This window comes from Monodon monoceros, unplaced genomic scaffold (assembly GCF_005190385.1).
Source record: "Monodon monoceros isolate NGI ecotype Baffin Bay Population unplaced genomic scaffold, NGI_Narwhal_1 Super_Scaffold_6, whole genome shotgun sequence".
In the NCBI taxonomy this organism is placed as follows: domain Eukaryota; kingdom Metazoa; phylum Chordata; class Mammalia; order Artiodactyla; family Monodontidae; genus Monodon; species Monodon monoceros.
Window position 1 is genome coordinate 63,117,921 of NW_021703783.1, and position 16,918 is coordinate 63,134,838.

Here is a 16,918-nt window from a genome sequence, read left to right on the forward strand (position 1 = left end):
ACATAAAGACAGTCTGCCTAACCAAACAGTCGCTCAGATGTGCAAATAAATACCAAAAATTAACCAGGCTGCAAAAATGCTTTGAAAGTCTGTCTTCCCAACTGGGAACACAATTTCTTACTCAATTAGGTTAGTGTGAATTTTAGCTCACATAGGATAAGTTAACCTTGCAAAACTGTAATAGTATAGGAACCTTGAAGAGTATAGAAACCCATCCAAGCAGAGAGGGGAGGTGAGCCAGGCTCACACCCAGCACAGGCTCACTCATCTGTGGCAGAGCATGGGCAGAAGAGACACTGGGTGCCATAAAAATGGGGAAGAAGAATTCAGCTAAAGTGTTTAACTGATTGATGAAAGTCCAAATGTGAGCTAGCATGACAATATAAAACCTCTGGGAGTGGCAAATACAGGCAATTTTTACAAACTTTTACTGGGAGCTCGTGAGAAAGAATGGGTCAGAGTTAAGAATAAAGGTAAAAACCTGTTACAACTGGGAGACAGATAAAAGAAAAACCTGTATGCCAAGGTGGAGGGAGAGGGAAGCAGGAAACAGTGTTAATTCCAGGATCCAATACCAATACTATTAGAGGCCCCCTACCGCTGAGGAAGGGGCAGGGAGCTCTCCCACCAAGACCCTCCAAGGATGAAGCCAGAGTTTAGTCTGGGAGACCAGGAAGAGGCAGCATCATTGAGAAAGCCCCATCCTTGAGACTCAGGCACAGGGTCTTCCTGAGACCAAGGCTGCGCCAGGACAACAGAGAAGCTCCTTTGTCCCCCACCACCAGGCTAGTAAGTACCAAGAAAGGAGAGACAGTAGTCTACCCCTGTGGGAATGTAAGCGCAAAGAGCAAGAATCAGCTGGGACACGGGTGTACAAGGAAGACTGCAAGCTGAGGGTCAAGCAACTCAGATGGTTCAACTGAATGCAAATGTAAAGGCCATTCTCTCTTTTCTATTTCTTTAATGCTCTAAAAGCAGAGGTTGGCAGGCGTTTTCTGTAAAGAATCTGAGAGTAAATAGCTGAAGCTTTATAGACCAAATGGTCTCTGTCTCTGAAATTCCTCATCTCTGCCACTGTAGCCTGAAAGTAGCCTGAAAGCAGCCATAGATAACATGTAAATTAATGAGCATGGCTATGTTCCAATAAAACTTTACTTATAAACATGGAAATTTGAATTTAATACAATTTTCATTGTATTAAAATATTTCATTGTCACAAAATATTTCTCTTTTTGAGTTTTCCAACCATTTAAAATAATGAAAAAAACATTCTTAGCTCTCAGGCTGGATTTGGTTTGGGGGTTATAACTTGTGAGCCCTGGTTTAAAGCACAATTAGTAGCAATGAATTATGCATTTATAGCATAGATTTAACAATAGCACAAAAGACAAGAGGCAGCAGTTGGAAGTATATTATTTTAAGGAAGGCTGTGATAAGTTAAAGATACACACTGTCGACCCTAGCCAACACCCCCCCCCACAATACAAACATTAAAAGAAAGACTTATAGCAAAATAAGCAAAGGCCTACATCAATATTAGATCAGTATTGTTTGAATGTAAGACAAATGATTAGATACAGCTCCTTTACATTTGGAAAATGCGTAATTTACAAATAGAAAATTTCATCTCGAAAAATATCCAGGAGAAACTAAGAAAAAAAATAATTAAATGTATTTAAATAATTCAATGTATTTGAAAATAATGGAGAACAATCCAAGAGAAGAGGCTCTGAAAACTTGTTAGTACATGTAAGACAAAGATTTCAAAACTCACACAGGGAAAATAATGAAACTAAGGAGGAAATTAGGTATACCTCAGTGTGTATCTGTGTACAACTTATCTTGCCTATAGCTAATGTGTTCAACTACTTAGGATAGACGATTGCCGAGGCTAAGATCATGTGATGATTGCTATACTGTCTTAGCTTAAATTGCTATAACAAAGTACCATAACCTAAGTGGCTTCAAAAACAGACCTTTATTTCTCACAGTTCTAGAGAGTGGGAAGTTCAAGATCAATCTGCCAGCAGATTCAGTTTCTGGTGAAAGTCGCTTCCCAGCTTGCAGCCATCTGCCTTCTGGGTGTATATTCACAGGGCGAAGAGAGAGCTCTAGTCTCTTCTTATAAGGACACTAATCTCATCATGAACCCACCCTCATGACCTCATCTAACCCTAATTACTGCCTAAAGCCTCCACCTCCAAATCACATTGGGAGTTAGGATTTCAACATATGAATGGGGAAGGGAGAGACAAAAACATTCAGTCCGTAGCATACACAATCTTAATACTTTGCTATTCAAAGTTATCATTTGGAAGCCAAACTGTCAATACTCGCAAAATGTGTGTCATCAGAAGAAATGAGTGTCTACATGATCCAGAATACCTTATTTACCCAGAGGCATGTATCTGTCAAACTCAACTAACTAAAACAGGTCTGAGAAGCTGGAGTGATGCAGAATTTCCCTTTGAGCCATCCACATAAATATCTCATCATTCCGTTAGTAATATGCATTGTTGTCCTGCCTTACTTGTTTTACCTTCCACTATTCTTTTACAAAAGCTCCATTTTCTAGAGAACATATACTATACCGGAGAAGGAAAGAAAATGAATCCTATGTTTTCAGGTTAAAAATGGTTAAAATTTAACCATTAATTAATTTTCAGTTATCTGTAAGGTTTTGAGGCAGGAGATAGATGGGCTCCAGGCCAGACATTTACACCTGGCCTGTTCACACTTCCTGGGGTGAGAAGAAGATTGGGCTCCAGGCCAGACTTTCATTACCAGCCCCCTGCTTACACTTCCTGAGGCAAGAGAAAAACGGGCTCCGGACTACATATTTATGACCGGACTCCTCTCTATATTTCGAGATCTGCACTTCAATATAAGAAACAGCAACAGGAATAGGGTAGATAACTGGACATTGGACACTTTTATGGCAGGGACAGAGAGGGACTAAATGCTGTTAAAAGATCAGGAGGTCATACATTTCCCATCCTTAGGGCAAGGGAAACATTGCACATGCACAGAAAGGCCCCTTGGGGGTCAAAAAGGAGGGGGCGCCACCCCATAATTTGTGATGCTAAGGCCGTCCCATAGGCCTCTGGGCTGTGATCCATCTTGGAAAAAAGTTGTGCACACATGTTGGGGAAAGTCCTAGGGCAGGTGTGGAAAAAGAAACCAGATAATTGGCCAAAGATAAACAAAGACCCGGAAGAACTGACCTATATAGATGACTTAACGGCCTCTTTCCTGCACGCCTCCTCATTAGGGAGGACGCCCACACCTTTCTCTCCGGGTGTGCATCTCTGCCTTGCTTCTATCTTAACTAAACCAACCGTTTCTCTGTGTGCTCTCCCACTTCTTGTTGTGCTATGTCTCCAATAATAAACTTTGTATGTTTTTACAGTTTTTGCCTCGTGAGAAATGTATTTTTTACTAGGAGGCAAGAACCAGGGGGGTCTGGTGGCTAGGATTCCTGGTTTTCATCCAGGCTACCCAGGTTCAATTCCTGGGCAGGGAATTAAGATCTTGCCTCATGCCACCACTCACTGCTGCGTCTCTGAGATCAGTTTACTTAGATGGATCATCTCTCCCACATCTAATGCTAGGCAAATACAGCATGGCTTGGGCCACTGAAACACATGTTAAAACTTCAAGGCATATATTTTAAAGATCATGGGTTAGCAGAGTGTGTTTATGCCCTTCAGGCCATTTAGAGCCAATCTTGAAGGAAGAAAAGAAGTCACAATTTTCTCTTCATGCCTGAAACTCAGGTTGTGCTGCACTTGTCTCACTTAACAGCAAAGACTGTACAGAAAGGGACTTGGGGCCCTATTATCACTTTTTCAACTCCCTCTGTGAGCCTGTCAAAATTCCAAGTATATGAAGAAGTTTTATCTGCGCGTGACAGATCACTGAAAGATAATCTAAATGTCACAGTCATAATCTCTTGGTTCACTGGCGCAGCATGGAAAGAAGGAACAGAATCTTGCTAGACTTTCTTATAATTCCATATTTGGGTATTTTGATCTTTTGTACCAAGAAAGTAATAAACATGATTAATAATAAGCACAACCATTTATTAAACACCTGCCATTTTTGAATAATTGTGCTAGACTTTTAAAATACATCACTTAAATTAGTCTTTACCAGCATTAGTATATACCCCTTTTATAAGCATTGAATAAAATTCTTTCCTTTTTGTCTGAACAACATACTGTCCTGGTGGTGCCTCCTACCAGTCTGTCTGCTCTTTGAAGCCTTTGCAAGCACCTCCGTGTTTGCCATCCCTTACAAGTCCAAGTCCCTCAAGTCTTGTTACAGACCCTGTTACAGACCTATGTACTTGCTCTCCACAGTGTAGCATAGTGATTAAGCTCAAGGTCACAATATAAACCAGTCTGAGTTCCAATCCCTTTATTTAGCCTCTTTCTGCCTCAATTCCCACATCTTCAAAATACTAATAGCATGTGGCTCAGAGGTTTGTTTTCAGGACTAATTGAAATGAAATATGAAAAACTCTAAGCACAACACCTGGCACGTAGTAAATGCTCAACATGTGTGAGCTGTTACTATAATACTCAAACTATGTTATCATAAATTATGTTTCATGTCTGTCTTCCCTGCACGCTCTACCCCTAGCCTTTGACTCGGTACCTGCCACATGGTAGATTCTCATTCTCTTTTCCTTGCAAGGCTAAGGAAGAACCTTAGCCTTGCAAGCCTATGTAACCACAGCCTGTAGCCTATGTATCACCACATAAAGTGGGTGTCATTATTCCTATATTAAGAATGAAAGAAACAGAATGTGGAGAGAGTAAGCAGTATTCTAAGCTTCCATACATAGTAAGTGGCAGAACTGCAATTCAAATCCATATCTGTCTAAATCCAAAGCTTGTGCACTTTTCATTTACTGCACTGGGAAAAACACATGCTCTGGGGAGAAGGGGTGGGGAATAATCAATCAGTGTTGAGCACTTACTATGGACTTGGCAGCGTTATAAGCACTTGCATATGTTTTCTTAATTTTTACAGTAATCCTAAGAGATAGAAACTATTATTATTTTCAATTTTATAGATGAAAAGTAAAGGACAGAGAGAAGATATTAACAGGCCAAGGTTACAGAGCTAAGGAAGAGGCAGGCATAGATAGGATTTGAACCCAGACGTCTGGATCCAGTGCTCACACCCCTAACTGGCATGTGTATGCCTCTCTCAGCAGCATGTGATGCTTCAAAATTAAACAGCACTAAACAAGAGTCAAAAAGTCACTCTTGGTTATATTTTCCCCAGTCAACTGTTTTGTACACTTTTTTTTTTTTTTGGCGGAACTCGGGCCTCTCACTGTTGTGGCCTCTCCCGTTGCGGAGCACAGGCTCCGGACGCGCAGGCTCAGCGGCCATGGCTCACGGGCCCAGCCGCTCCGCGGCATGTGGTATCTCCCCGGACCAGGGCACGAACCCGTGTCCCCTGCATCGGCAGGCGGACTTCTCAACCACTGCGCCGCCAGGGAAGCCCTGTTTAGTACACTTTTGATATCTGTATAAATAAAATAAAATTAAAACCCTGAACATCTACATAAACTCTAGTCCCTGTCCTTAACAATTACCGAATCATAAAGTCCATCTGTAACAACTTTTCCAATTTGTCATTCAAGTTTTGTCTGTACTTTTCCAGTAATCTGGTAATGGAATGTTCACAAATTCCCAGAAGACACCCATTCTAATTTTGAACAGAATAAATGTGGGGATTTTTTTTTCTTTCTTTTTAAAATAAATTTATTTATTTATTTATTTTTGGCGGTGCTGGGTCTTGGTAGCTGCATGCGGGCTTTTCTCCAGTTGAAGCATTGCGGTGCGCGGGCTTCTCATTGCCGTGGCTTCTCTTGTTACGGAGCACGGGCTCTAGGCACGCAGGCTTCAGTAGCTGTGGCTCGCGGGCTCTAGAGCGCAGGCTCAGTAGCTGTGGTGCACGGGCTTAGTTGCTCCGCGGCATGTGGGATCTTCCCGAACCAGGGCTCGAACCCGTGTGCCCTGCTTTGGCAGGCAGGTTCTTAACCACTGCGCCACGCGAGAAGCCCCAGGGACTTTTTCTTGAATAAAAAAAATCTGGGCTTCCCTGGTGGCGCAGTGGTTGTGGGTCCGCCTGCCGATGCAGGGGACACGGTTTCGTGCCCCAGTCCGGGAAGATCCCACATGCTGCGGAGCGGCTGGGCCCGTGAGCCATGGCCGCTGAGCCTGCGCGTCCGGAGCCTGTGCTCCGCAACGGGAGAGGCCACAACAGTGAGAGGCCCACGTACCGCAAAAAAAAAAAAAAAAAAAATCTGTCATCTTGTATCCTTTGCTAACTCACCTAGTTTTACCCCCTGACTGCTATGCAGTATTTGAAGAAAAAAACACTAATTTATTCAGCACACATTTGAGCACATGTCTTTCAGGCACTGTGACAGGCAATGGGTACACAAAGATGAATATAAATAACTTATGTTGTTACGGTGACGGCAGTGTAAAAGAAAAAATTCTATATTGTGTGGTAAGTGCTCTAGTACAATTATGAAAATTAGTGTTATAGAAGCATCAAGAAAGAAAGGATTTAGGGAAAGAGTGAGCTGGCAAATTAGGTATTTATACAGGAAATATTTGCTTTGACCCCCAGGCATCTCCAAATGCTTCCTGCTTCTACAGCATACCAAAATAAACACGGTCTCTGCCTCTCAGTATAGCTTGAAGTCAACAAACAGTATCTGTCCTTACCTCCTGGCAGTAGGGTGGGAGTACAGTTGACTCTCCATATCCGGGGGTTCCACATCCACAGATTCAACTAATTGCAGATGGATGGTTGCTTGAATCTGCGGATGCAGAAACAATGGCTGACTGTACCACAGCTTTTTATGTAAGGGACTGAGCTTCCTCTGATTTTGTTATCAGCAGGGGGTCCTGGACCCAATATCCGGCGGATATCGAAGGATGTCTTCCTTGACTTTGAGGACTCAGGGAAGAAATAATTATCATTGTTGAGTGGTGCTCATGTGTCAGGCCTGTTCTAAGTATTTTGCACGTATTAACTCGTTTAAGGTTCGTTGACCTTATGAAGTCACTGCTATTTTTATCATTTCCCATTTCACAGACAAGAAAACTGAGATTCAAAACAGTCTAGTAACACTGGAAGTTACAGAGTTACTAAATAGAAAAGCTAGGATTCAAACTCAGGCAGGCTGGCTCTGGGGTGCATGTTTTTGGTTTTTTTTTTTAAATTAATTTATTTATTTTTGGCTGCGTTGGGTCTTCGTTGCTGCACGGCGGGCTTTCTCTAGTTGCAGTGAACGGGGGCTGCTCTTCATTGCGGTGTGCGGGCTTCTCATTGCGGTGGCTTCTCTTGTTGTGGAACATGGGCTCTAGGCGCATGGGCTTCAGTGGTTGTGGCACACGGTCTCAGTAGTTGTGGCCCACGGGCTTAGTTGCTCTGCGGCATGTGGGATCTTCCCGGACCAAGGCTCGAACCCGTGTTCCCTGCATTGGCAGGCGGATTCTTAACCACTGCGCCACCAGGGAAGTCCTCGGGTGCATGTTTTAAGTGCCATACTAAACCATCCCTGTCTCGACCCAGAACTGAATCATTATGGCTTGACTGAGGTACAGGGCCTGCCTGAGGTTTTAGTGGTGGTTGAGTGGAGTCCAGTGGGGCAGTATTCACTGGGCAGTAGAACCAAGAGCAATGAATAGACAGCGCTGGCTCCCTTTTCCTGGTGAATGAATGAATGAAGAATACATTCATTTTCATTAAATTTTATCTCTTTTACTGTACCCTGTCCAAGCTAGTTATAATTTCATTTATTTATTTATTTTAAAGATTTTGGCAAACAACTTTTATTGAAAAACACTACATTCTTGTTACACTTTTAAAAATATCTAAATTTGTGAGCTTACCTGGCTATTAAACATTATATATATTTTTGACTTTGAATTGTTGCTATTGTTTCACGGGTTTTTCTCTATTCAGTACAGGAAATTGATTTGGTACCAGTGAATGATAGATATGATCTTTAAACTTTCTTTATAGATTTGTTATATATATATATTTTTTAAATTGAAGTATAGTTAATTTACAATGTTGTGTTAGTCTCTGGTGTACAGCAAAGTGATTCAGTTATATCATATTCTTTTCCATATTCTTTTCTATTATAGTTTATTACAATATATTGAATATAGCTCCCTGTGCTATACAGTAGGTCCTTGTTGTTTATTCTATATATAGTAGTTTGTGTCTGCTAATTCCAAACTCCAAGCTAGTTATAATTTTAGAATACTGATTTGGTTGGCCAAATTAGTTGCTATTCTTCTTAGCTCTATGTCACTTATAAAAAATCTTCTATGGCACTCATCCAAAATATTGGTAACAATGTTGAATAGGACAGAGAACCAAATCGCCTTGGAATAGTGTTTCAACCACTAGAAATCCAACAGTGCAATCATCCACTTCACATACCTCACACTTTCCACAGTGCTTCTATGGAAGTTGTGCTGTCATGAGTATATGGTATTGCTATGGCACACACCTGAAATTTGAAAAACCCTATTCTTGGTGATCCCATGTAGGCTCTGTGGGATCACCACTTTCTTTTTTAAGTGCCAGTGTCACATTCTTCTATTAATATGCCTTAGATTTTTCTGCCAGGAAGCAACAACAAGTAGATTGGTCTGTAGTTTCCCCAAACATCTTTAACATCTTTTTGGAAGCCAGGATATTTGTTCATCAGCAATTAGTGCTCTTTGACAACTTTCCTCAAAAATCACTTTCAGCATTCTCTCAGCCATATTTCCAAATTCAATACCATTAAATAGACCCAGCTATGATTTGATGGAGATTTTTCCCCATCTAACTTGGGGGTTTAAATCTTATTGCCATTCTATGATTCCCATTATTCTAACCTTTTTCCTTTTTTGGTGAAAGATGATTCTTTGATAGAAAAAAAAAAAAAAAACAGAGCTCATACTGAAATATCATTAACTATCACCACAGTAGGCAAGTAAACAAAAATAGCATAACCAGTTGGACTTGGAATAGCTACTGTGTTTCTAGAGGAAATTACCACCAGTTTAAACTAGAAGCCCTTGCTTTCTGTCCAAGTCAGATACTATCTGAGTATAATTTCAATATAAGTTTCAATTCAACCCAACTTTTTTCAAGTAGTCTTTCGGTATATTTACTTTTACTTTTAATAGACAAGTCTTCAAATTCAGCTAGCACATCACTTAGTAAAAGTCAGTCATGGAGAAAAAAAAAAAACAAAACCTCTTTATCACTTAGAACAGAAGTAAAGCATTGTAATCTACATGACTTTTAAGGTTGTGTTTACATTTACCAACCCAGAGTGATTTCAAATTAAATCGATTCTAACTTGTTTATCATCAGGACATAGCTCTATTATTCATCCATTTGTGGTTAAAAGGAAAAAAAAAAGTAAGGCAGTATAGCTTATGTGTGTGTGTTGGTGGGGGGGCAGATTCTGCTAAGCCCTCCTCCTTTTTTGTCTTTTTTTTTTTCTTACCCTTTTCAGTTGTACTCTGCCATTAACTTGCCTGGTTCAATTAACAAGTTAAGATGGCAGGTGGATGCAAGCAATGGAAGTAGGGCTACAAGTATAAGTATCAACACCAGCACCTCACATCCTTTCTTGGCCCTGGAGAGCATTCCACTTTTAGGTCTGCTACACACACACAAAGCAAAGTGACAAAGTAAGGTAGCCACCATTTTTACATTATTATAGGTTGGAAGGCTTTTTTTTTAGCATTACGAATGACTCCATGATAGCTAGTCCAACTAAGTCAATTTCATTCATTCATTTATTCAATTAATCAATCAATCAATATTAAGAGTGTGTTGAGCTCTGTGTAAACAAATCCAGCAGAGTCTCTGACCTGATGAAGACTATATCTTAATAGACAGATGTCAGAACTAAGTAAAGAACTCTCTCCAAGAGGTATTGGCTTTGCACCTATAATAACATCCTTAAAACCCAATACACATATCTTCCCATTTGATACTCCTCTCTAAATTGTTCTCTTTTCCCTATTAAATAGCTAAGCCCTAGCTGTGATCCTGAAAAAGCACCCCAAAAGCAAAAGCATTACTTTCATAAATGACCAGAGAACACCAAATACATCTCAGAGCTTGGATGGCTGACACACCAAACTAGAAGGTATTCACCAGATTTCTGTTTCTTTTCCTGGAAGTTCAATCATTAATTTTTCAATTTCAATTTTAAAACTGTGTATAAAACTCTCATTAAATGGAAAATACCTTTTTCAATAACTAAGACTTTTTAGAAATTTGGTTCCTTCTCTTTGTAACTTTTCATTATCAAACAAAAAGAAAAGTGAATATGACACGATTCTGACTCCTGGAAAATATTTTGTAACTGTAGTGCAAAAAGAAACTCAAATATTGATTTGCAAAAAAAATTCAATATGTTTTTAAATGTTTAGTGACGCTTATGGAAAAAATGAGAACGAAAGCAAATACTTAATGTTTGTAGACTAAAACATTTCTGGCTGCTGATGTAAAAAGACTTTAGGACAAGAGCCATAAAATATAGTCAGCCCCTCTCTCCTCCCCATCACAACCATCAGGGAATACAACTTTAAAACAACATAAAGACTAGCTTGATTTTCACTTTCCTTCTTCCTTGATTTCTCCTCGTGCTAAAAAATAAATAAATAACGAAGAGAGAGAGAGGAGGAAGGCCCTTTTGGACTATGAACAAAAGCAATTTTCAGGCAAATACAGATTTTATAAAAATTGGTGAATACAGCTGATTAGAAAAGCTATAGGCTGCCCAAGGCTTGAATTGGGAAATACATAAAGTAATAAGCTCCACTTGCCTTGAAAAGGGAAAAGGGAAGAGAGAAAACTTTTAATGTATATCAAAATTCTATGAAAAGTGTGGCACTCATGGGATTTCCATTTGCATTCAAATTTTGCACTCATGTTTTTTTTCATAAGTTTGAAATCCACAAAATAAAAGCTCTTGGTTTTCTATTAGAATTTTCAAAGGACAAAAGTTTTAATTTTTTTAAAGGGAAAACACAGCAAAATTTGTTTAATCAATATTTTAGATTACAACTTATTTTAGAATTCAAGAAATCAAGATTTACATTTACACTTTTGCAATGTATCCAAGTTGAATTTAACTCACAGAAAAGTTCAGTGGCTGTGACACCAGCATTTTATTTTATATAGGTGCCTAAATGCAGATTGTAAACTATTGATCATGTTATAAGCAAAGTCTCAAATATTTAAAATTACACAATTTCTTCTTTTTTTTTTTTTGCGGTAGGCGGGCCTCTCACTGTTGGGGCCTCTCCCGTTGCGAAGCACAGTCTCCGGACGCACAGGCTCAGCGGCCATGGCTCACGGGCCCAGCCGCTCCGCAGCATGTGGGATCTTCCCGGACCGGGGCACCAACCCCTATCCCCTGCATCGTCAGGCGGACTCCCAACCACTGCGCCACCAGGGAAGCCCAACAATTTCTTTTGTTTTTAATAAATTTATTTTAAATTTAATTATTTTTATTTTTGGCTGTGTTGGGTCTTCATCGCTGTGTGCGGGCTTTCTCTGGTTGCGGCGAGTGGGGGCTACTCTTCGTTGCAATGCGCAGGCTTCTCATTGCAGTGGCTTCTCTTATTGTGGAGCACAGGCTCTAGGCACGTGGGCTTCAGTAGCTGTTGCACGAGAGCTCAGTAGTTGTGGCACACAGGCTCTAGAGTGCAGGCTCAGTACTTGTGGCGCACAGGCTTAATTGCTCCGTGGCATGTGGGATCTTCCCGGACCAGGGCTCGAACCCGTGTCCCCTGCATTGGCAGGCGGATTCTTAACCACTGCACCACCAGGGAAGCCCCTAAAATTACACCATTTCAATTACTCATACAAATTATTTTAATTATCCATTTTTCTCCAAGAATTGATTTTGTCAGTCTTCTTTATAAGTCATGTAAAGACTTCCTTATAAGTCATGTTTTTTTAAAAAGCCATTCTGCTTAAAATCAGGGCAAAAAGATAAGCAGAAGTAACATTTTGGAGAATTCCATTGTATTATCTTTTCTGACCTTGAGATGGTAAGTGAAGGAGAGTTGGAGCTACTGGACTGAAGGAAAGTGCCTAAATCCATGCATTTTTTAATATAGTGAAGTATTCCTATGTTCTTCGTTATAATGGTATTAAATATCATGGATTGCACCCTGCTTTGTTCCCTTGATTTTAGCTGAAGGTCATTCCTGGTTGTAGAGATTAAAATCTGGGCAAAGGTGTAGGGAAGAATTGCACTGAATATTTTAAATTCTGGAAGAGATGATTCCACACTAATCTCCTTATCAGCATCTTCTCTTTGCCACAAGGGTAAATTACAGTTACTACTTTCTACATCACAGTCTAATATAAAATATTACACTGAAAATGAATACATCTCATATTATGACCACTTGGGTTCAACATGTAGATCTATGCATAGTGACATGTAAATTACAATGATCAAGATATCTTTGGGGCTTCCCTGGTGGTGCAGTGCTTGAGAATCTGCCTGCCAATGCAGGGGACACAGGTTCGAGCCCAAGTCCGGGAAGATCCCACATGCCACGGAGCAACTAAGCCCGTGCGCCACAACTACTAAACCTGTGCTCTAGAGTCCGCGAGCCACAACTACTGAAGCCCACATGCCTAGAGCCCGTGCTCCTCCATAAGAGAAGCCACCTCAATGAGAAGCCGGCGCACTGCAAAGAAGAGTAGCCCCCGCTTGCCACAACTAGAGAAAGGCCCACACACAGCAATGAAGACCCAACGCAGCCCAAAATAAATAAATAAATTAATTTTTTTAAAAAGGTATCTTTGAAAATTTAATTATAATATATAGTGTTTCAGTCTAGCAGTAAGAAGCAAAAAGTTGAGATTTTCTTGGTATACTTATAACCAACTATCTGCCCCAGGTGCATACTTAGAGTGTTGTTATTTCTTGGTAATTTTTCTTTTCAGTCATTTGCTTGGTTATGGAGGTATTAATGGGATGGTAGCCAAGCTTTACACGTGCAACAGCTTTTTCTTGTATTCTTCCCTCTATCCATAATGCTTTTCCTAAGGACCTTATTAATACACCAGAACTCAGATTGAATTTTACTTTCTCAGTGAGCCTTCTTTGACCAACACCATCTAAATAGGTCCTTCCCCATTATTCTCTATCCTCCTGTCATGTTTATTGTTTTCAGAGCACTTCATATTTTCAACTAATCTAAAATCCTAATTATAATTTATATCATCTGGCCCCTGGCCACCAATTCACAAATCCCATTTCTTGCCACTCTTCCCTGTGCCCACATTTTCACACTGACGTTCTTAATGCTCCCAGGATACACACGTGAGGTCCTTCTCCAGAGCACATTCTTCCAGATATCTGCAAAGTTTGCTTCCTCACTGTAATCGGGTCTCTTCTCCAATGTCACCAACTCGGAGGAAAGGGTCTTCCTTGACTATTATGTTTCAAACAGCAGCCCATCACTCTCTTTGATTCAGTCTTACTTTTTCTCACTAGCACTTATAGTTGTATACCTATGTGTTGTTCAGTGTGTGGTTCTCTCATTAGTATGTAAACTCCATTAGGCTTTATCTACTTTGTTCATTAGGACCACCACATTGCTTAAAACAGTGCTTGCCATAAGGCTGACACTCAATAATTTGTTGAATGAATGAATGAATTCCTAACTTATTATGTTTTCCCCACTGGACTCTTAAGGACCATAAAAGCAGAAACTTTGTCTCTGGCATTCCTGTAGCATCTCTTATATAGCAGGTGATAAATGAATATTTATTGAATAAATGAATGGTTTGAACGAGTGTGTGTGTGTGTGTGTGTGTGCATGTGTGTGTAATTTCTTTCCCCCCCTAAGCTCTAATTACCATGAAGACGATGTGGTAGTCTGTCCAGCTCATCAGTATATAGCAATCCCACAGTAGGGTCTGACTTGCGGTAGGCACTTAATAAGCAATCCTAAGGACTGGGACCAGCGTGAACAGGAACCTGCTGTGACCACAGCCTCCCATAAGCCCCCACAGAGGTAATCTGAGGTCTTAATGGCAGATGGAAAAGAGTTTAGGATACACACAGAGCAGTGAAAACCTGAAGCCACCCTGTTTGTCCTTTCAGGGGCCAGGCTGGTTCTGGCAAAGGCTTGCTTCCCAGACAAGACCGAGGAAACTAGCGCAGACTTCTGAGCTTCTTACTTTCAGATATCTTTTGAATTCTGGGAGGGATCAATCTTAATTTCAAGCCATAGCTTTGCTTTGTTTGCTTAAAACCTCTACCCTGAAGATTCCAGATGAATCTGTTGATAATGCCAAAGGGCATCAAACAAGAAAAATTAAATTTTAGCATAAAATCTCCCACTAACTAGTAACCTTGAAAACATCTCTTATCACTGCTTATTTCATGTTTTTCATTTGAAAAATGAAGATGCTAGAAAAAAGCCAGCAGGATACATATGGATTATGTATTTGGGTTTGCTTGATGAGATGCCCTTAGGAGGCTTTATGCAGTGTCTTCTTTCCTTTTCTCCTGTGCTCACCTGCCACAATCCCCCTTGGTTAATAATCACAGATAAGTGAGCTATGGTTGCTGATGGAAATCTGTCAAGTGCATCGGGGAAAAGAAAGTTTAAGAACCACTGGCCTATGTTCTCCCTACCATTCTTTCCAGGGTCAAAATGTTGTGAATCTATGAGCTGTACCTCTGTTCACTATGAAACCCTTATATTTTAACGGCGCTTAAGTTGTTACAATCCTTAGTTCCCTTACACTAATTTACATTAATTTTTGATCTTCTACTGTGATCAGGGACTATGGCAAGCACTGAGAATACAAAGATGAATTTAGAAATGGTCTCTTCCCTCAAGGAGTTCCGTTCAATGAGGAGATAGATGCAACAGAATTTGAGAAATGCTTTGATGACGCCAAAGTAGTGGGTGACCTCAGAGCACGTAAAAGGACACCTGGAAGAGGTGGGAGAGGAAGTGATCTGCAAAATCTTCCAGCAGGTGACCAGAAACTGAGTCCTAGTTTTAATTCATTGAATTCTAGACTGTTAAAGCTGCACAGTGGCAGAATCATTTAATCCAAACTCCTTATGTGCCATAGAGGAAAACTGATGCCCAAAGAGGCTAACCAACTACTCCAAAGTGAGTATCAGAGCTACAGCTAGGAGCCAGATAAGTATTACTGGGCTCTCTCTTTTAAGAGATTTTTTTTTTGTAGGAAAATTTTTATCAGTTTATTTTATCAATTTAATGATGTAATTAAACAGTTAATTATATTTTAATAATGTATAGGGGAAATTATTAATATGTATTGACTTCATGCACATTAATGATGCCAGTAACCCACCATCTGTAAATTACAGACCTCGCAGTGAGCTGCTGGTGAATTTATTCAGATACATTCACTGTCTCACCCACCCTTGCCTCTTGAGCTACTTATTCCATGAACCTAATCACAACTGGGAAGGACAGGTACAGTCTGGCTGTGAACAAGAACAAAGAATAGAACTTAGTCTGATTGCACTTCCTCTCCACAACTGATCCAGGCATTTAAAGTAAGACCCCCCAAAGTGAAATGTTTTTAGTAGTAGTAGTATATAAAATTCCTCAGGTATGCAATTTTCTTGGAGTTTGTTTCCTTGTTCGTTTTCTCTCCTAACGTAGTCGTTTTACTTGGGATGTTTAAAGACTATGATTTAGGAATGGGACAATATAAGATCTCATTACATTAAAACAGAAATACTTGGGAAATCCATAATTTCTAATAGCTTGCCATCTGTCTGGTTTTTAGAGGCAATGGATTTATCCTGTTTAGGGCAGATGAAGATCCTGGGGAGAAATCATGGATTATGCAATGGATTTCTGACCTTTTTAACTACTGTTATTAACTTACTAGCTTGCAAAACAACATTTCCCAACATAAAATCAATGATTTTTTTATCTTTCAACTCCTACCCCAAGTAAGGTTGCTATGGGCACCACATAACATCCGCTCTGGCGCCAACAGATTACGTTAAAGTCACCCACAATCTCTCCAAATTAAAAACCTCACTAAGTTTGCCCTGGCTTTTTCACTGTACTCGCAGCAGGATGCTCTTTTGCCTTGCCCCACAGTCCAGTTTAATCCGCTAGAAAGAATATTTTTAGAGGCACATCGGACTAAATCATTTTCGTCTGAGCACACCATTTCCAAATGGCTGCCCATGGTCCTAAATCCGGCCTCTGCGGACCAGGACGAGGTGTCCTCCGCTGCAGAGTCGTGAGACTCAGCGCATTCATAACTGGACGTCGGAAGCCAGAAAGGAAACTCGAACACGCAAAGGACAGGTATAACCCCGCACGGATGCACCGGAGAGGCCGAGATCGCAGCGGAGGTTTCCATCCATAGGCTTGGGGAGGGCCTGGGAAGGAAGCAAACATTGCTTCCCCAGTTAAGTCAAAGAACAGAACGTACAGGGTCGGAGGTCAGAAGTTGAATTTCAACCCAGCCTGCGCTGCGTCCCAGCGCCTTCCGCAGCCCGGGCACCGCGGTGTCACAGGGCTGGGAGAGGACGAGGCTGGCTGGGGCAGGACAAACTGTGAGTTGCCACTGCCGGAGAGCCGCCGGCGGCGGGGGCAGACGCGACCCCTGGCGCCTTCAGAGCGCGAAGCCCAGGAGAGCAGGGCACGGCTGCCGCGACGCTGCGCCCCCGGCCCCGGCACGGCTGCACGCTCTCCGCGTTGCCCTTTCGGCCGAGGGCAGCTCCCCGCCGCGGCAGTCCAGCCGCCTTGCGCCCCGGCACAGGTCACACGGGGTACGCCTTGTCCGCCCCCGGGCGGCTGCCCGGGCACCCGCAGCCTGA

At 41.2% G+C, this 16,918-nt stretch overlaps 1 protein-coding gene across 2 annotated transcripts in view; it reads right to left on the minus strand.

Moving 5' to 3' along the window:
- Positions 1-16,918, minus strand: part of LIN7A (lin-7 homolog A, crumbs cell polarity complex component) — a 132,548-nt gene that overhangs the window by 114,242 nt on the left and 1,388 nt on the right. The gene's annotated exons all lie outside the window — the stretch shown is intronic.